We start from the raw sequence: 22,238 nt of genomic DNA, 5'->3' as shown, positions 1-22,238 counted from the left end.
TACTTCCATCTTTTGTTCTGCCATATTTATTGCCAAGGTAACATCATGGCTCAACATTATATCCATGTTTTAGGTAGCACTAAATACAAGAGACAAAGGAGATGCATGTCCTCCCTTTAAGGAACTTCCAGGAAGTTCCACATCACACTTCTGTTTATAATGTCATTGGTCAGAATAAGTCATGTGACCTGTGTGCAAAGGCGACTGGGACATGTAGTCTGTTAGCTAAGTGGCTATGTGGTCAGCTAAAATCAGAGTTCTGCTTTTAAAAAGAAGCAGACAATGGATGTTGGAAGGTTGTCAGTAGTCTCTGCCGCACCATCCAGACCCAGATCACCTGTGTCAGATCTGGGGACAGGAAGTGTCAGTGTGTGAGAACTGAAAAAGCTTATAACAGTTATAATATCTGGAGCCTGACTCTACCACTTACTAGCCCAGTGACCTTGTGCAATTTACATATTCTCTTTTAGCTTTAGATTCTTTACCCATTGGGAGAATAAAGACTATCTAATGTTTAGGGTTTCTTGATGACTGAGAGATAATATTTTTAAGAAATAAAGCATCTGGCCGGCACAGTGGCTCATGCCTGTAATCCCAGCCCTTTGGGAGGCTGAGGCGGGTCGATCACTTGAGGTCAGGAATTCGAAACCAGCCAGTCCAACATGGCAAAACCCCGTCTCTACTTAAAATACAAAATTAGCCGGGCATGGTGCTATATGCCTGTAATCCCAGCTACTTGGGAGGCTGAGACAAGAGAACCGCTTGAACCTGGGAGGCAGAGATTGTAGTGAGCCAAGATGGTGCCACTGCACTCCAGCGTGGGCAGCAAGAGCAAAACTCCATTTCAAAAAAAAAAAAAAAAAAACAGAAAAAAGAAAAAGAAATAAAGCATCTTGGCTGGGTGCCCTGGCTCATGCCTGTAATCCCAACACTTTGGGAGGCCGAGGCAGGCAGGTCACCTGAGGTCAGGAGTTTGAGACCGGCCTGGCCAGGATGGTGAAACCCCGTTTCTACTAAAAATACAAAAAAGTTAGCTGGGCGTGGTGGTGAGCACCTGTGATCCCAGCTACTAAGGAGGCTGAGGCAGGAGAATTTTTTGAACCCAGAGGCAGAGGTTGCAGTGAGATGAGATCGCACCATTGCGCTCCAGTTTGGACAACAAAAGCGAAACTCCATCTCAAACATAAATAAATAAATAAATAGCATTTACCTATACCTGGCCAGTGAGAAGCATTTAGTAAATATGATTTTCCTTTTTTCTTTTTTTAGACAGAGTCTCGCTCTGTTGCTTAGGCTGAAGTGCAACGGCACGATCTCGGCTCACTGCAACCTCCGCCTCTGGGTTCAAGAGAATTTTTCTGCCTCAGCCTCCCGAGCGGGGACTACAGGTGCCCACCACCATGTCCCGCTAATCTTTTTTCTACCTATGGCAAATAGCTTTCCCAGCCCTGCCTCCTGCAGCTCTCTCTCTCTCTCTCTCTTTTTTTTTTTTTTTTTGACTGCCTTTTTTTTTAAAAGGTCTTAAGATGAGCCTGTTTATCTTCATCTCTCCCTGCCCCCTTCTTCAACAATCCCAAAGTATGTGCATAGAAAGCTGTTTATGCACCAGGCGAGGTGGCTCACACCTAATCCCAGCACTTTGGGAAGCTGAGGCAGGCGGATCACTTGAGGTCAGGAGTTCGAGACCAGCCTAGCCAACTGATGAAACCTGGTCTCTACTAAAAATAAAAAATAAAAAAGAGCCGGGCGCGGTGGCTCAAGCCTGTAATCCCAGCACTTTGGGAGGCCGAGGTCAAGAGATCGAGACCATCCTGGTCAACATGGTGAAACCCCGTCTCTACTAAAAATACAAAAAATTAGCTGGGCATGGTGGCGCGTGCCTGTAATCCCAGCTACTCAGGAGGCTGAGGCAGGAGAATTGCCTGAACCCAGGAGGCGGAGGTTGCAGTGAGCCGAGATCGCGCCATTGCACTCCAGCCTGGGTAACAAGAGCGAAACTCCGTCTCAAAAAAAAAATAAATAAAAAATAAAAAAATAAAAAATAAAAAATAAAAAAACCTCCTGAGTAGCTGGGATTACATGTGCCATGACACCCAGCTACTCAGGAGGTTGAGGCAGAAGAATCAGTTGAACCCAGGAGGCAGAGGTTGCAGTGAACTAAGATCACACCATTGCACCCCAGCTTGGGCAACAAGAATGAAACTCCATCTCAAAAAGAAAAAAAAAAAAAAAAAAGAAAGCTGCTTATACCTCAAAAATCCTGTCACAATGAGGCTGACTTAGGGAGGGTCATTTACGGATGGCTCAGACATGAACTAGACAATGCCCTTTTTCGGGTGGGTCAGTCAAAGGAGTGATAAATTACAAGGCTGCCATGCAGGCATGATTGCTGCCTGTGATCTTAGGGGTTCTGTCCTGCACAGAGCACTAGACTTGGAGCAAAGGCTGACATCTAGGCTGAGATCCTCTTACATTAACTGGGGTGGGGGGGGCGGGGAAGAACTTTTTTTTTCTAACAGAGCTAAAGGGTCAATTTCTATGCCTGCAGGGGCCTGTTTTTCTGAATGCCACAAAGGAATCTTCCCTGCAGGCAGTGTCCCCAGTTACCCATCAGAACACGTCCAAACTTCAGCCATTCTCCTTCTTTCTTCAGTGCCCTGGCCACCTTCCCCACTCCGCGTGCCATCAAAAAACACGGGACATAGATCTGCTTGTTCGGTGTGTACCTTTCTCGGCACTTCCATTACCTGAGTCATGAGTATGCATAGTGGTCACTTGGCTCCAACTTTTTTTTTTTCTTTGAAAAAGGAAAAGACAAAACTTTGTGGCTTAAAAGTAGAAGTGTCAAGATGGTGTTACAATTATAGCACCAAAGTCTGGAGAAATGCCTCAGACATGGAAAGCATTAAAATATAGAAAGCTAGTTTTCTAAAATAGTTTTATGGCACTGATTTAAATGGTTTGGATTTTTCCCCTGTAAAGTTTATTTTACTTTTTCTTCTTTTGATTGTAATCAGTCATCTAAAAGATAACTGGAAGAAGCCTTTAGGAACAGTCGTTTTTAAATGACGAGATATCAAAATGAATTCGGGAAGAAGGAAAAAAAAGTGCCATAACCCAGAAAGCAGCTACATGTGTGTAAGGAGGTATAAAACCCTGGGGCTTAGGTTCAAGGCCATTTCTTTTTGCTTAAAGGCTTGAAAACGGAGAAGAAAAAAAATTCCATGACCCCAAACAACAGCAATATAAAAAAGCTGTCACCCAAAGTCTTTCTTCCCAGTGGGAAAATATCAAGGATATTTCTAAGTTAATTGGACACGCCATTAGAATTGACTGTCTGTTTTAGATGTTTCCCCTCTGGAAGGCTTTTGGGTTGATATCACTAAGCCAGTCTCTTCATGAAGATATTTCATTTCCAACCGAACTGTGTAGTGAATCATATGTTATTTTTCATTTTAAACTTTTTAGAGCAAATTATTTTGAGCTACAGACTCTGTTGGGTCTCCTGCTCTAGATGATCACTAATGTGAGAAGTCACATCATCCTGAGTCCTGAAACACTCTTGAAGACTACCTGGCTGGGCATTTTGTCAGTGTTTTTTTGTTTGGTTGGTTTTGGGTTTTTCTTTTTTTTTTTTTTTTTTTTTGGGGGGGTGCTTTGTATGTCGCCCAGGCGGGAGTAGAGTGATGTGTTCTTGACTCACTGCAGCCTCAACTTCCTGGGCTCAAGCAATCCTTCTGCCTTAGCCTCCTGAGCAGCTAGGACTACAGGCATGTGCCCCAACACCTAGCTAATTTTTTTTAATTTTTGGAGAGACAGGGTCTCTTTTTTTTTTGAGACAGAGTCTCACTCTGTCACCAGGTGCCAGGCTGGAGTACAGTGGCACAATCTTGGTGCACTGCAACCTCCACCTCCTGGGTTCAAACAATTCTCTTGCCTCAGCCTCCCAAATAGCTAGGACTACAGGTGCACACCACCGCACCCAGCTAATTTTTATATTTTAGTAGAGATGGGATTTCACTATGATGGCCAGGATGGTCTCGATCTCTTGACCTTGTGATCTCCCCGCCTCGGCCTCCCAAAGTGCTGGGATTACAGGCGTAAGCCACTGCGCCCAGCCTCAGGGTCTTATATTGCCCAGGCTAGTCTCAAACTTCTGGCCGGAAATGATCCTCCTGTGTTGGCCTTCCTAAGTGTTGGGATTACAGGAGTAAGTCATTGTGCCCAGCTCTTGTGTTCATAGCTTCATAAAGAGCTTGTGATTTTTTTTTTGTCAGATTCCACCATCTTCTCATTATATTAATGAATGCCACCCACAATGAAAAATTAACATTTTCTGAACTAGAGAGAGTAAAATAAGGTAAGACACTAATATCGTTGGCCATTTTTTGACTATATATCAGCACCTGCAGCATATGCCATAGCATTTCCCATTTCATGTAAATATAGCCTCAAAAAGTGCTCTTTTTTGTCCCACGCCTACATTGCAAAAAGATAAAAGTCAAAAACTTTATAGTTTAAAGTTCATTTTTTTAAGTTTATGTAACCAACTTGTGACAGCTATATTATAACCAGCGATAACTCAAGAAAGCCTCGTTATGGTATACTGGAAAAAGAATAGCAGATAACTGCAGAATGCATCATCAGTGATAAATAACTCTTTGAGCAAAAGTGTCAGGCAGTTCAAAAGGCAAAAAGGCAAGCTGTAAACAGTAGCAGGCAGAGGGCAGTCTTAATATGCATGCTGTTGTTTGAGAGGCCTGCAGAGCATCAATCTTTTCAGTTGCAGCATGCAGATACCCAATACAGAAAAACTCTATGATGAAACCTACTGGAAAGGAAAATTGACATGTGTATAAACAGAAAGATTTCAATGACACCCCAAAATATGCTAATGTGAATGGTGCGGCATTAAGTTCTGTAGGAAAAACAATTGCACTCAAAAATTATCCATTCGTTTATTCATTTAGCAAAGATTTATTGAGTATCTACTAAGTACCTGGCACTGATAGGTCCTGGGACCACAGAGATAAAGGAAATATGGTCCCTGCACTATAAATCTCAGGTATTATTAAAACAAGGGCCATCTACATATACTTAACAGAAATGCATTCATATGTGCACCGAAAGATAGCACAAGAGTTTTATAACAAAAGCTGGGAGCATTGGCCCATGCCTGTAATCCCATGCTACTTGGGAGGAGGGGTGGGAGAAGGCTTGAGCCTGGGAGTCTGAGGCTACAGTGAGCTATGATGACACCACTGCACTCAGGCCTGGGCAGCAGAGTGAGACCCTGTCTCTAAAAAAACCTAAAATTAAATTAATTGTAACAGCCCTATCTATAATTCCCAAAACTGAAAACAACTCAAATGTCCATCAACAGGAGTCTGGATAAACTATGTGACAGCCAAACAATGAAATACTATTCTGCAATGAAAATAAAAGCAATTGAAGAAACATAGATGAATTTTATAATGTTGAGTTAAAGAAGGTAGATATAAAAATATCATATTGCATTATTCCATTTATATAAGGTTTAAAAGTGGCAAAATAAATTTGATCGAGCACAGGATAAGGCTTAGAGTGGAGATGAGGGTGTAGCAACTGCTTGGTGTACAGTTGCTGGGCAGTTTTGTTTTCTGATCTGGATGGTGGGTACACAATTGTGATCGCTTTGTAAAAATGTATTGATTTACATATATGCATATTCAGCGCTTACCTTACATTTCTATTTAAAAGTATATTGAAAAATAAATGCCAGCTGTTATAAGCACTATATTTCAATGTATGTTAATCATTGGGATTGGTTTCAAGAACCAATTGTGGCCTCTCTGTGACTTGCCTCAATTTTCCTGTGCTTGTACTCTATCCAAAGGAAAATGGATGCTTAAAGATACATCATTGGAAATATCATTAAAGATCTTTAGGCTGAGTGCAGCGGCTCACGCCTGTAATCCCAGCACTTTGGGAGGCTGAGGTGGGCGGATCATGAGGTCAGGAGCTTCTGACCAGCCTGACTAACATGGTGAAACCCCATCTTTACTGAAAATACAAAATTAGCCCGGCATGGTGGTGCATGCCTGTAATCCCAGCTACTCGAGAGGCTAAGCCAGGAGAATCGCTTGAACCTAGGAAGCAGAGGTTATGGTGAGCCAAGATCGCGCCATTGCACTCCAGCCTGGACAACTAGAGTGAAACTCCGTTTCAAAAAAAAAAAATCTTTAATAATTTTCTTCCAATTTTGAAAAAAATCAACCATATTTTGGTCTACTCATCATTTAACAGCAGCTCTAGAATGTTTAGAATTCTGCTAAGAACGTACCCTAACAGCAAATTTATATACAAATATTTGGCTAATATTTTTTTAATCAAGTTCAGATCTCAAGTTAAATTGCTATTCGATGTTTGCTTTCTACGTATGAAAATCCCACCAAGAAGTTTTTGTCAGGAGAGTGAATTCTGAGAGATCTCTAACACGGGCACAAAGAAGTCACAGCTCTACCAACTACTGTTTTGTTTTCACATTTGAGTGCCTACCTGCCCATTACTGTTTATTAGCTTTTGCTCATGTGGGCAGACGCCCTTGATAAAACTAAAATTTGTTATTGAACAAAGTCAAATTATCCAGCTAGGCACGATCGATGTTGGAGACAGCCACATAATTCATATCTGCCCAGTGCTAGGACCTTGAGTTGACACATTTTGCGAACCTTAACTAGTAAAGCTTAGAATTTCCACCAGGCCTTTTCACCTAGAAGTCCGTGAGCATATTCTGAGAATGAAATGTACTTTCATGGACGTTCTGGAGGTACAAGAACTACTCTGTTTCATTTGTATTCTAAGTGGTTAGCCTTGAGGATTCATGCAGTGTTTGATTTATAAATAGCATTTTATAAGGCACAGAATTCCAAGAGGTAGAAAATGTTGTGTTACAGAAATGGTGAATAAGTAGAAAATAAACAGTCCTTCACCAATAGTGAATTTTGACAGGAAAACAATGCTGGCATAAGCCTAACCCAAATCGTGGCTGCAAGTGTTTTTTAGGTGCTACTACTGTATTTGGTTTGATTTAAAATAGAATGAAAAATTCTCAGCCTATAAGTTTCAAGAAGCAGGCTGACTGACATCAATAGCATATGCCCCAGAATGTACCAAAGCAGACATTTTAAAATATATTTAATTGGCTGGGTGTGGTAGCTCACGCCTATAATGCCAACACTTTGGGAGGCTGAGGCGGGTGGATCACGAGGTCAGGAGTTCAGGACTAGCTTGGCCAAGATGGTGAAACCCCATTTCTACTAAAAATACAAAATTAGCTGAGTGCGGTGGCAGGTGCTTGTAATCCCAGCTACTTCGTAGGCTGAGGGAGGAGAATTGCTTGAACCTGGGGGTAAGAAGTTTGAGTGAGCTGAGATTGTGCCACTGCACTACAGCCTGGGCAACAGAGTGAGACTCCATCTCAAAAAGATATATATATATATATATAAAACTATGGAAAATTATGGAATTTTCCATACACATAATTGTGGAAAATTCCAAAACATACATAAAAGTATAGCAGAATGTTATAATGAATCTCCATGTGCCAATTATCCAATTTCAACAAAAATGAACATTCTATCAATCTTGCTTCATCTATCACTTCCACCTATATTTACATCCTTCCTTTTTTTCTTTTTACCTCCTTCCTTATCTTTCCCTTCTTTTTTCTTTTCTTCCTTCTTGCTTCCTTTTCCTGAAAATTTTAAAAGAAAGTCTAGGACGTCATGTAATTTCCTTTGTAAACACTTTAGTAAACATCTCTAATACATTTTTTTCAGACAGGTGCCTCCCTCTGTCTCCCAGGCTGGAGTGTAGTGGCGCCATCATAGCTCATACAGCCTTGACCTCCCAGGCTTAAAGGACTTTCCGCCTCAGCTCCCCAAGTAGCTGGGACCACAGGCACGTGCCACCATACCCAGTTAATTAAAAAAAAATTATCGTAAAGACGGGGTCTCCCTGTGTTGCACAGCCTCATCCCTCACTTTTTAATGAATAAATTTGTTATAGAAACTGGCCCTGCTGGGCACAGTGGCTCACACCTGGAATCCTAGCACTTTGGGAGGCTGAGGCAGGAGAGTCATTAGAGGTCAAGAATTCGAGACCAGTCTGGCCAACTTAGCCAAACTTCGTCTCTACTAAAAATGCAAAAATAGCTGGGTGTAGTGGTCCATGCCTGTAGTCCCAGCTACTCAAAAGGCTAAGGCATGAGAATCACTTGAGCATGGGAGGCAGAGGTTGCAGTGAGCTGAGATGGCACCACTGCACTCCAGCCTGGGTGACAAAGTGAGATGCTGTTTCATAAAAGAGAATATGTTGTGTTACAGAAACGGTGAATAAGTAGAAAGAAAAGAAACGAAAGAAAGGAGAAAGAGAGAGAGAAACAGAGGGAGGGAGAGAGAGTGGGAGGGAGGAAGGAAGGAAGGAAAGAAGAAAGGAAGGAAGGAAGTTAAAAAGAAACTGGTGCAATTTTCACTGTAGGATGTTTTATTCTGCATAGGGCTGACTATCTTCCTGTGGTTACTTTACTTGTTCTTCTATCCCCTGTAAGTGGCAGTTAAATCTAGGCATTGATTAGATTTGATTCATTCTTTTTTTTTTTAACCATCATGGCCATTTTAAGCCTTAATTGCTGTCATTTAAAATGTTTTTGGACTTTGCATAATTTCCTTCTACATCTTTTTATTGTTGTTTGTGAGGTTCTTTGAACTAACTGCACCATGGGCCACGTCCTTGTTAAGCCCTGGTGGCCCCTGTGACCCACACGTTCTCCCAGAGTCAGAAAGTCTGAGTCAACCTTATGGCACTGGCTCCTGCGGCCTGAATAACCGACCTTGCAACATTCTGCCATTGTTCCTGCCTCAGCCACTCCTGACTTAACTGATAAGCCAATTTTGTGACTCAGGACCTTGGACCTTGTGACACCCACCCCCAGTAACACTCCCTACTCCCCCGCCTCCCCAAGTTTGAAAAAGCTGTCCTGAACTGTAACTTGTATAACTTTCCACTGCCTACCCCAAACCTATAAAACCAACTCCTATCCCACCGCCCTCCGCTGACTCTCATTTCGGACTCAGCCTGCCTGCACCCCGGGTGAATAAACAGCCTTGTTGCTCACACAAAGCCTGTGTAGCTGGCCTCTTCATTCAGAGCGTGCCTAACGTTGTTTTTAGTTCTTATTTAATATGGTATTTTATTCTGTTAGTGGCCTCTTGTAACCACCCAATGGGTTCACATTGCCCTCTGCCTAGACAGAGCTGATTTATCAAGACAGGAGAATTGCAATAAGAAAGAGTAATTTGGCTGGTGGGATAACACACACCTGTAATCCCAACCTTTGGTGGGCCAAGGCGGCAGATGACCTGAGGTCAGGAGTTTGAGACAGCCTGGCCAACATGGTGAAACACATCTCTACTAAAAATACAAAAAAAAATTAGATGGGCATGGTGGTGCATGCCTACAGTCCCAGCTATTCAGGAGACTGAGGCAGGAGAATCGCTTGAACCTGGGAGGTGGAGGTTGCAGTAAGCCAAGATCGCCACACTGTATTCCAGCCAGGCGGGACAGAGCGAGACTCTGTCTAAAAAACAAAAAAGCAAAAGTAATTCATGCAGAGCTGGCTGTGCAGGAGACCAGAGTTGTTTTATTATGCAAATCAATCATCCAAAAACTTGGAGATCAGAGGTTTTTTTTTTTTTTGAGACGGAGTCTTGCTTTATTGCCAGGTGGAGTGCAGTGGCGCAATCTCAGCTCACTGCAACCTCTGCCTCCTGGGTTCAAGTGATTCTTCTGCCTCAGCTTCCCGAGTAGCCGGGACTACAGGCAGGCATAACCATGCCCAGCTAATTTTTTTATTTTTAGTAGAGATGGGGTTTCACCTATTGGCCAGGCTAGGCTTAGTCTTGAACTCCTGACCTTGTGATCCACTAGCCTCAGCCTCCCAAAGTGCTGGGATTACAGGCTTGAGCCACCACTTCCAGCCTGAGATCAGAGTTTTTAAAGATAATTTGGTAGGGGGTAGGGGGCAGTGAATCAGGAATGTTGATTGATTAGCTCACGGATGAAATCACAGGGAGTCGAAGCTGTTCTTATGCTGACTCAGCTCCTGAGTGGGGGCCACAGAACTGGTTGGTAGGTCCAGGTGGGGCCATCCAGTTGTTAGAAATGCAAGAACCTGAAAAGACATCTCAAAAGGCAGATCTTAGGTTCACAATAGCGATGTTACCTTTAAGAGTAGTTGCGGAAGTTGTGAATCTTAGATCTCCGGAATAATGGCTGGTAATATTTAGAATCCCAGCTCCTCTCATTCTAACTTGGGTGGCTGGTGGCTTTTTATTCATTTTACAAGAACAGTCTAGCTTTTGGTAAGGGCTACTGTTATTTAAACTATAAACTAAACTCCTTCCCAAGGCTAGTTCATCCTACACTTAGGAATGAACAAGGGCAGTTTACAGGTTAGAAGCAAGACAGAGTTGATTAGGTCATCAGATATCTTTCACTGTCACAATTTCCTTAGTTACCATTTTGCAAAGTCAGTTTTAGTCTTATTCTGTGAATGGTCACTCAGCCTCTTGTCAGCAGAGCTGGGAAGAGAACTTAAATCTTTCCAAGTCTTATCCTATGCCCACATCACAGAATGCTTCTGGAAGGAGGAGAAGAGCTCTCTTTCTGTATTTCTCACAACCACCATAACCTTTTGAAATTAGAACCCTGCAGCAGTCTTGAAAAAAGTACAGTTCGACTCTTCCCAGTCAAGGACTCATAAAACCCAAAGTAAAGACGGTGTTCATGTTATTGTTGCCGCTGAACATTTTCTTTGCCATCAGCAATTACTTTTACAGTATTGAACAAAATTGAATCCTGAGCCAGAGAAAACAACTTCCTAGGGATTGATGATCATCCATGATCATTCTTTCCATTTCCTCCTGTCTAATTTTTTTAGATCAATTTGTCACATTTTCTTTTCTTTTCCTCTTTTTTTTTTTTTTTTTTTTTTTTTTTTTTGTCGGAGTTTCACTTTTTTTACCCAGGCTAGAGTGCAGTGGTGCGATCTTGGCTCACCGCAACCTCCGCCTCCTGGGTTCAAGCAATTCTTCTGCCTCAGCCTCCCAAGTAGCTGGGACTACAGGCATGCGTCACCATGCCCAGCTAATTTTTGTATTTTTAGTAGAGATGGGGTTTCACCATGTTGACCAGGATGGTCTCGATCTCTTGATCTTGTAATCCACTCGCCTTGGCCTCCCAAAGTGCTGGGATTGTAGGCGTGAGCCACGGAGCCCTGCCTTTTTCTCTTTTCTTTGAGACAGACTTTCGCTCTTGTTGCCCAGGCTGGTCTTGAACTCCTGACCTCAGGTGATCCACCCACCTTGGCCTCCCAAAGTGCTGGGATTACAGGCGTGAGCCACTGCCCCAGGCCAGCTTGTCATATTTTCATTTGTGACTATCTTAATTTTTGTAATCCTCACTAGTATTAAAATTCTTTTTTTCCCAAGACTGGCAAATAGAGCCTAAATCTATCCAGGGCTCTTTTCCATCACAGAATGCTTCTGGAAGGAGAGCTCCTTTTTACTATTTCTTATGTCAATATTGATCATTGATGATAATTATTGAAAATTGTTGAAGGTAGATCATGTAAACCAGAAGGTATCTGAAAGAGGTCCCAATCAATTTAGAAAGTTTATTTTGTCAAGGTTAAGGACACACCTGTGACACAGCCTCACGAGGTCATGAGGACAAGTGCCTGAGATGGTCGAGGTACAGCTTGCTGTTTACACATTTTAGGGAGACATGAGACATCAATCAATACGTGTAAGATGTACATTGGTTCCATCCAGTAAGGTGGGACAACTTAGTGGGGTGGTAATTCCAGGTCACAAGTAGGTAAGAGACAACAGGTTGCGTTCTTTTGAGTCCTTGATCAGCGGTCCACTGAATACACAATTTAGTCTGGCTTGATGAATCTGCATTTTACACAAACAACAGGGCAGAGAAAGCAATCAGATAAGCATTTGTCTCAGGTGAGCCTGAGAAGGATGGCTGAGTTCTCTCCGTCCTTTGTCCACAAGGAATTTTCTTGTGGGCAAATTGTGAGGGGGTATGTAGCTTTTGATCTTTGTAGCTATCTTATTTAGGAATAAAATGGGAGGCAGGATTGCCTGACATAGTTCCCAGCCTGACTTTTCCCTTGCCTTAGTGATTTTGTGGGTCCTGAAATTTATTTTCCTTTCACAATCAAAAGTAATGGGGTTTGCTATAATAATCTCTCTTTTAAAATAAAATGAAATAATAAAATTGAAAATTATTGTTTTCTTCTCTCATCATGCCTAAAATCAGGTGTCCAAAAGATAACAAAACCTTAGTCAGCTTGTCATATTGACATAGAGGGTTTGGAAGCTGTCATTTGACTCAAACAAGCTTAGGCCTCTTCTGTATTCATTGCTACTTTACAAATGAACTCTGTTACTGTGATTTTAGCCTTATCTCCACGGGAGCCCATTTATTTATTTATTTATTTATTTATTTATTTATTTATTTATTTATTATACCTGTATTCTGTTGAAGGAAGCCCATTTATTAGCAAAAGCTGTTACACAGTTTATTTTTAAAAATACCCAGTGTTTCAAAAAAACTCCCAAATTGTGTTTTTCCCCTACTCTCATACCCCCACCACGACCATCATCAAACAGAGGAATTCCGTGACCAAACATGGGGATTTTTCCCCACATACCAAGCAGTGGACACCAGCTGGGATTCTCCAATTAAATTCCACACTGTCTACCCAGAGATAGTGTCAGATCTCACAGGGCGAGGCCTCAGCCCCCAAGACTGCCCCCAACCCCAAACACTAGTTGTTAAGTTCCCGCCTTTGGAACTTCTGACCCATCAGCTTCAAATTGGGATTCCCAAAATCCCCTCTTTGGGTTTGATTAATTTTCGGGAGCAGCTCACAAAATTCAGGGAAATTAGCTATTATATTATGTTTTCTGGCTTATTATAAAGGATATTACAAAGGATACAGATAAATATGCATAAGGCAAAGTATGGGGAAAGAGGCAGGGAGCTTCTATGCCCTCCCTGGGTGCAAGACCCTCCAAGAAGCTCCAAGAGTTCACCTATTTGGAAGCTCCTGAACCCACTACTCTTGGGTTTTTATGGAAATTTAAGGAGTCAGCATTTCTTCCCCTTCCCCTAGTGTATAGGGTGAGACTGCTCTGAGAGGGTCTTAAGACTCACAATCAGGTAGGCAAGAAAGATGAGACTCCTGTGAAAGGGGAGCCAGAGGTCAGAGCCCTTCTCCTGAGGCCTAACATGCCCAATATGATAACAAAATACTGTAACAGGGGTTATGGGAGTTATGAGCCAGGAACGGTGGACAAAACAATTATATAATACTTATTTGTATGTATACCGTTGTATCTATTATATACACATATGCACATATAATATACATAATATTGCATATCATAACCAATTACTATATAATTATACATAATATCAAATATATTAGTATTATTAATTTATATTTATGGTATTATTAATTAACATGTATTATTAATGTATATTGTTATCTATTGTTTATATTATTACATAATTATATACTATCACTTTTATGCTAATATATATTAATATTACATGTTATATATATAAAACCTCCTAGCCCCAAGCAATCCTCCTGTCTCAGTATTTTTTTTTTAGTTTTTAAATATTTTTTGAGACAGTCTTGCTCTGTTGCCTAGGCTGGAGTGCAGTGGCACGATCTTGGCTCACTGCAACCTCCACCTCCCGGGTTCAAGCAGTTCTCTGCCTCAGTTTCCTGAGTACCTGGGATTATAGGCATGCCTGGCTAATTGTTTGTATTTTTAGTAGAGATGGGGTTTCACCATCTTGGCCAGGCTGGTCTTGAACTCCTGACCTCACAATCCACCCACCTCAGCCTCCCAAAGTGCTGGGATTACAGGCGTGAGCCACCACACCTGGTTCTGTCTCAGTATTTCAAGTAGCTGACACTATAGGCTTGTGCCACCACACCAGGCTAATTTTGTTTATTTTTTTATAGAGACGAGGTCTCACTGTCTTTCGAAGGCTGATCTCAATACATGAAATAAAATATATATAATATATAATATACATATTATATCCATATATAAGCACATCGAAAATAACACGACACCCAGTAGTGAATATGAAATCACTATTGTCCTAGATGAGGGAGATTATTGCATCCCCCAATTGCTGAAGGAAGATTACAAGGCACTTGTCTGAGACCTGCCTGCATGGTTCTAGTGAAGTGAAGCAGTAAAACTCATCAGGCACATTTTTTCAAATGAAAAGTAATGTGGCATTATGCATTCAATTATGGACCTATAAAGATAAATAAATATTAGAGAAGCCTCAGAGCTTCTCAACTGAAATTAAAGATCCTTAAGATAGATATGGAAAGACACTCTCCAATGCCATCCCCTTCAGTGTAGCTGGATTTCAGCGAAGAATAATTCAAGAAGTAAAAAACTAAGCATGGGTTATCAAATGTTTCTTATCCAAAGACTTTCTTGGATTTTGGGATTTCCTTTTACTTCTTTTTTTTGTTTTTGCATTGAACTCTTATTTTGTATGGTATTTTATTTTGTTAGTAATCTCTTCAAACTAAGTGTTATATCAGGTAGGTTTGGAGCAAACTTTAACTTCTCTTGAATCTTCTCAGGCATAAATCAGGTATAGAGTCCGAATTTAATATTGAATTGCATACCTTAAGTTCCATTATAACTAGCATATTGGCATTTTTTTACTTCTTTTACTTCAATGGTATTATGCTATAGTGAATGTTAAGCTAGGAGTCAGTCTCATTTTAAAAGGAATGAATGAGGCCGGACGCAGTGGCTCACACCAGTAATCTCAGAACTTTGGGAGGCTAAGGTGAGTGGATCACGAGGTCAGGAGCTCGAGACCAGCCTGACCAATGTGGTGAAACCCTGTCTCTACCAAAAATGCAAAAATGAGCCAGGCGTGGTGGCATGTGCCTGTAATCCCAGCTACTCGGGAGGCTGAGGCAGGATAATCACTTGCAACCAGGAGGCAAAGGTTGCAGTGAGCTGAGATTGTACCACTGCACTCCAACCTGGGTAACAGTGTGAGAGTTCTTCTCCTTCTGAAAGAAAGAAAGAGAGAAAGGGAAACTTACATCTAAGTTATCAATGTTCTATTCACTCCTTTTCCTTGTCCAGTCTATCATCGATGGGCATTTGGGTTGGTTCCAGGTCTTTGCTATTGTAAACAGTGCTGCAATGAACATACATTTGCATGTGTCTTTATAATAGAATGATTTATAATCCTTTGAGTATATACCCAATAATGGGATTGCTGGGTCAAATGATATTTCTAGTTCTAGATCCTTGAGGAATCACTACACTATATTCCACAATGGTTGAACTAATTTACACTCCCACCAACAGTGCAAAAATGTTCCTATTTCTCCACATCCTCTCCAGCATCTCTTGTCTCCAGATTTTTTAATGATCACCACTCTAACTGACGTGAGATGGTATCTCAATGTGGTTTTGATTTGCATTTCTCTAACAACCAGTGATGATGAGCATTTTTTCATATGTTTATTGGCCTCATGTATGTCTTCTTTTGAAAAGTGTCTGTTCATGTCCTTCACCCACTTTTGAATGGGTTTGTTTGTTTTTTTCTTGTAAATCTGTTTTAGTTATTTACAGATTCTGGATATTAACCCTTTGTCAGATGGGTAGATTGCAAAAATATTTTCCCATTCTGTTGGTTGCTGCTTCATTCTAATGATTGTTTCTTTTGCTGTACAGAAGCTCTGTAGTTTAATTAGGTCTCATTTGTCTATTTTAGCTTTTGTTGCCAATGCTTTTGGTGTTTTAGTCATGAAATCCTTGCCTATGCCTATTCCTGAATGGTTTTGCCTAGGTTTTCTTCTAGGGTTTTTATAGTGTTAGGTCTTATGTTTAAGTCTTTAATCCATCTGGAGTTAATTTTAGTGTAAGGTGTCAGGAAGGGGTCCAGTTTCTGCTTTCTACGCATTGCTAGCCAGTCTTCCCAACACTGTTTATTGAACAGAGAATCCTTTCCCCATTGCTTGTTTTTGTCAGGTTTGTCAAAGATCAGATGGTTGTAATGTGTGGCATTGTCTCTGAGGCATCTGTTCTGTTCCCTTGGTCTATATCTCTGTTTTGGTATCAATACCATGCTATTTTGATTACTGTAGCCCTGTAGTATAGTTTGAAGTCAGGTAGTGTGATGCCTTCAGCTTTGGTCTTTTTGCCTAGGATTGTCTTGGCTATGCAGGCTCTCTTTTGGTTCCATAAGAAGTTTAAGGTGGTTTTTTCCAGTTCTGTGAAAAGGGTGATAGGTAACGTGATGGGGATAGCATTGAATCTATAAATTACTTTGGGCAGAATGGCCATTTTCATGATATTGATTCTTCCTAACAATGAGCATGGAATGTTTTTCCAACTGTTTGTGTCCTCTCCTATTTCTTGAGCAGTGGTTTGTAGTTCTCCTTGAAGAGGTACTTTACATCCTTTGTTAGTTGTATTCCTAGGTATTTCATTCTCTTTGTGGCAATTGTGAATGGCAGGTTATTCTTGATTTGGCTCTCCTTAAGTCTGTTATTGGTGTATAGGAATGCTTGTGATTTCTGCACATTGATTTTATATCCTGAGACTTTGCTGAAGTTGAAGTTTAAGGAGATTTTGGGCTGAGACAATGGGGTCTTTTAAATATGCAATCATGTCATCTGCAAATAGAGACAATTTGACTTCCTCCTTTCCTAATTGAATATCCTATATTTTTTTTTCTTGCCATATTCCTCTGGCTAGAACTTCCAATACTATAGTGAATAGGAGTGGTGAGAGAGGGCATCCTTGTCTAGTGCCAGATTTCAAAGGGAATGCTTCCAGTTTTTACCCATTCAGTACAATATTGATTGTGGGTTTGTCATAAATAGCTTTTATTATTTTGAGGTACATTCCATTGATACCTAGTTTATTGAGAGTTTTTAGCATAAAGGCTGCTGAATTTTGTCAAAGGCCTTCTCTGCATCTATTGAGATAATCATGTGGTTTTTGTCTTTGGTTCTGTTTATGCGGTGGATTACGTTTATAGACTTGCGTATGTTGAAGCAGCCTTGCATCCCTAGGATGAAGCCTACTTGTTTGTGATGGATAAGCTTTCTGATATGCTGTTGCAATCTGTTTGCCAGTATTTTATTGAAGATTTTTGCACCTATGTTCATCATGGATATTGGCTTGAAGTTTTCTTTTTTTGTTGAGTCCCTGCTGGGTTTTGGTATCAGGATGATGTTGGTCTCATAAAATGATTTGGGAAGCATCCCTCTTTTTGGATTGTTTGGAATAGTTTCAGAAGGAGTGGTACCAGCTCCTCCTTGTATGTCTGGTGGAATTTGGCTGTGAACCCATCTGGACCTGGGCTTTTTTTTTGGGTGGTGGGCTAAGAATTGCTCCCTCAACTTCAGCCCTTGTTAATGTTCTATTCAGGGTTTCAACTTCTTCCTGGTTTAGGCTTGAGAGGGTACAGGTGTCCAGGAAGTTATCCATTTCTTCTAGGTTTACTGGTTTATGTGCATAGACTTGTTTGTAGTAATCTCTGATGGTAGTTTGTATTTCTGTGGAATCAGTGGTGATCTCCTCTTTATCATTTTTTATTGCATCTATTTGATTCTTCTTTCTTTTCTTTTTTATGAGTCTGGCTAGCAGTCTATTTTGTTGATCTTTTCAAAACAACAGCTCCTGGATTTATTGATTTTTTTTAAGGGTTTTTTTGTGTGTCTCTATCTCCTTCATTTCTGCTCTGATCTTAGTTATTTCTTGTCTTCTGCTAGCTTTTGAGTTTTTTTTTTTTTTTTTTTTTAATCTTGCTCCTCTAGCTCTTTCAATTTTGATGATAGGGTATCGATTTTAGGTCTTTCTTTGCTTCTCATGTTGGCATTTATTTCTATAAATTTCCCTCTAGACTGCTTTAAATGCGTCCCAGAGATTCTGGTATGTTGTGTCTTCGTTCTTGTTGGTGTCAAAGAACATCTTTATTTCTGCCTTAATTTCGTTGTTTATCCAGTCAACATTCAAGAGCCAGTTGTTCAGTTTCCATGAAGTTGTTAAGTTCTGAGTTAGTTTCTTAATTCTGAGTTCTAATTTGATTGCACCGTGGTCTGAGAGACTGTTTGTTATGATTTTCATTATTTTACATTTGCTGAGGAGTGATTTACTTCCAATTATGTGGTCAGTTTTAGAGTAGGTGTGATGTGATGCCGAGAAGAATGTACATTCTGTGAATTTGGGGTAGAGAGTTCTGTAGATGTCATGTTTTGGTTTCTCTTCAGATCGCATAAATTTTTCACCTTTTACTAGAGAGTTCTGTAGATGTCTATTAGCTTTGCTTGGTCCAGATGTGAGTTCAAGTCCTTGTTAATTTTCTGTCTCATTGACCTGCTAATATTGACAGTGGAGTGTTAAAGTCTCCCACTATTATTGTGTGGGAGTTTAAGTCTCTTTGTAAGTCATTAAGAACTTGCTTTATGTATCTGGGTGCTCCTGTATTGGGTGCATATATATTTAGGATCATTAGCTCTTCTTGTTGCATTGATCCTTTTACCATTATGTAGTATCCTTCTTATCTCTTTTGATCTTTGTTGGTTTAAAGTCTATTTTATCAGAGACTAGGATTGCAATTCCTGCTTTGTTTTGCTCTCTATTTGCATGGTAAATCTTCCTCCATCCCTTTATTTTGAGTCTATGTGTGTCCTTGCACTTGAGATGGATTTCCCGGATATAGCACACCAATGGATTTTGACTTTGTATCCAATTTGCCACTCTCTGTCTTTTGATTGGGGCATTTAGTCCATTTACATTTATGGTTAATATTGTTATGTGTGAATTTGATCCTGCCATTTTGATGCTAGCTGGCTGTTTTGCCCATTAGTTGATGCAGTTTCTTCATTGTGTCAATGCTCTTTACCATTTGGTACGTTTTTGGAGTGGCTGGTACTGGTTGTTCCTTTCTATGTTTAGTGCTTCTTTCAGGAGCTTTTGTAAGGCAGGCCTGCTGGTGATGAAATCTCTCAGCAATTGTTTGTTCGTAAGGCATTTTATTTCTCCTTTGCTTATGAAGCTTAGTTTGGCTAGATACGAAATTCTAGGTTGAACGTTCTTTTCTTTAAGGATGTGGAATATTGGCCCCCACTCTCTTCTGGCTTGTAGGGTTTCTGCTGAGGGATTCGCTGTGAGTCTGATGGACTTCCCTTTGTGGGTAACCCGACTTTTCTCTCTGGCTGCCTTTAGCATTTTTTCCTTCATTTCAACCCTGGGGAATCTGACGATTATGTGCCTTGGGGTTGCTCTTCTTGAGGAATATCTTTGTGGTGTTCTCTGTATTTCCTGGACTTGAATGTTGGCCTGCCTTGCTAGATTGGGGAAGTTCTCCTGAATAATTCCTGAAATGTGTTTTCCAGCTTGGATTCATTCTCTCTGTTGCATGCAGGTACATCTATCAAATCTAGGTTAGGTCTTTTCACATAATCCCATGTTTCTTTGAGGCTTTGTTCATTTGTTTTCACTCTTTTTTTCTCTAATCTTGCCTTCTCTTTTTATTTCATTGAGTTGATCTTCAATCTCTGATATCCTTTCTTCTGCTTGGTCAATTCAGCTATTGAAACTTGTGTATGCTTCTCGAAATTCTCATGTTGTGTTTTTCAGCTTCATCAAGTCATTTATATTCTTCTCTAAGCTGCTTATTCTCGTTAGCATTTCATCAAACTTTTTTCAAGGTTCTTAGTTTCTTTGCATTGGGTTAGAACATGTTCTTTTAGCTCAGAGAAATTTCTTATTACCCACCTTCTGAAGTCTGTTTCTGTTAGTTCATCAGATTGATTCTCCATCTGGGTTTGTTCCTTTGCTAGTGAGGAGTTGTGATCCCTTGGAGGACGAGAGGCATTCTGGTTTTGGGTGTTTTCATCCTTTTTGCACTGGTTTCTTCCCATTTTTGTGGACTTATCTACCTGTGGTCTCTGTATTTGGTGACTTTCGGATGGGGTCTCTGAGTTGACATCCTTTAAGTTGATGTTGAAGTTCTTTCTTTCTTTTTTTTTAGTTTTCCTTCTAACAGTTAGGCCCCTCTGCTGTAGGACTGCTGGAGGTCTGCTCCAGACCCTGCTTGCCTGGCGATCACCTGCGGCAGCTGCAGAACTGTAAGGGTTTCTGCCAGTTTCTTTTTCTGTTATCTTCAACCCAGAAGGATACCCTCCAGATGTCAGCCTGATCTCTCCTTTACGAGGTGTCTCTTTGGATATATGGGAGTTGAGGAGCTGCTTGAGGAGACAGTCTGTCCCTTATAGGAGCTCAGGTGCTGAACTGTGAGCTCCATTTTCCATTCAGAGCTGCTGGGCAGGTACGTTTAAGTCTGTTGCAGTGGAAGTCATAACCGCCTTTTTTCCTAGGTGCTTTGTCCTGGGAAGGTGAGGCTTTATTTGTACATTCCTGACATGCTGCTGCCTTTTCTCAGAGTTGCCCTACCCAGCAAGGAGGTAGCTTATTCACAGTCTGCCAGCAGAGGCATTGTTGTGCTGCTGTGGGCTCTGCCCAGATGCTGTGTGAACTTCATTGTGGTTTTGTTTACAGAGGTGTAGTTAGAAATGTCTCGGTAACGGCGGACTGCCTCTGTAATGGCAGACTGCCTTGGTAATGGTGGACTGCCCCCATAGTGGTGGACTGCCTCAGTAGTGGTGGACTGCCTCAGTAATGGCGGATGCCCTTCCCCCCACAGAGCTGGACCGTCTTGGGTCCAACTGCTCTTGCTATGAAACTTTCAATCCAGGGCCGGGCACGGTGGCTCACGCCTGTAATCCCAGCACTTTGGGAGGCCGAGGCGGGTGGATCACGAGGTCAAGAGATCGAGACCATCCTGGTCAACATGGTGAAACACCGTCTCTACTAAAAATACAAAAAAATTAGCTGGGCATGGCAGGGCGTGCCTGTAATCCCAGCGACTCAGGAGGCTGCGGCAGGAGAATTGCCTGAAGCCAGGAGGCGGAGGTTGCGGTGAGCTGAGATCATGCCATTGCACTCCAGCCTGGGTAACAAGAGTGAAACTCCGTCTCAAACAAAAAGAAACTCTCAATCCAGAGCATTTCAGATTGCTGGTCTTCATAGGGGTGGGATCTGCCCAGCCAGATCACCCAGCTCCCTGTTTCAGCCCGTTTTTTTCAGTTGAATGGGCAGCTCTACCTCCCAGGTGTTCCAGGCACCAGTTGAAATGGCCACCCAGGTTTGTGTGAGTTTTTGTGCGGAGACCCACTGCAAGAGCTGAAACAGCCATGCTGGTAACTTGCGGCACTTTTCAGCCCGGGAATCTCCTGGTCTGTGGGCAGTAATAACTCTTTGGAAATGCAGTGTTCACTCACACTCTGTGTTGTTCTCACTGGGAACTGCACTCCAGAGCTGTTCCTATTCGGCCGTCTTGGATCCTCCCTCAAGTCTGGGAATTCTGATCAGGAATCCTCATAAACTCAAGCCCTGGTTCACAAAAATAATAGAATGAAAGTCAGGAGTGGTGGCTCACACCTGAAATCCCAGCTCTTTGGGAGGCCAAGGAGGGTGGATCGATTGAGCCCAGGAGTTTGAGACCAGCCTGGGCCACATGGCAAAATCCTGTCTCTATAAAAAATACAAAAACTAGTTGGGTCGGGTGGTGTGGGCCTGTGGTCCCAGCTACTTGGGAGGCTGAGGTGGAAAGACTGCTTGAGCCCGGGAAGTCGAGGCTACAGTGAGCTCGACTCACTGTGTTCGTGCTACTGCATGACAGCCTGGATGAAAGAGCAAGACTTTGTCCCCAAAATTAAAAAAGCAAATTTTTAAAAAAGAACAAAAGTATAGAGAATTGTTTCCTAATATCATCAAAGAACAGAGGCTAGAAAAGGAAAATAGGAAGGCAAATTTTATTTCTATTTCAAGAAGCAGGCCAGGCACGGTGGCTCACGCCTGTAATCTCCGCACTTTGGGAGGCCAAGGGGGGGCAAATCACGAGGTCAGGAGTTCGAGACCGTTCTGGCCAACATGGTGAAACCCGCTCCCTACTAAAATGCAAAAAATTAGCCAGGTGTCGTGGCATGCACCTGTAGTCCCAGCTGCTCAGGAGGCTGAGGCAAGAGAATCACTTCAACC

Source organism: Sapajus apella, unplaced genomic scaffold (assembly GCF_009761245.1).
Source record: "Sapajus apella isolate SASKATOON/1434 unplaced genomic scaffold, GSC_monkey_1.0 scaffold27, whole genome shotgun sequence".
Taxonomy (NCBI): Eukaryota; Metazoa; Chordata; class Mammalia; order Primates; family Cebidae; genus Sapajus; species Sapajus apella.
This window is presented reverse-complemented; position numbering follows the sequence as displayed.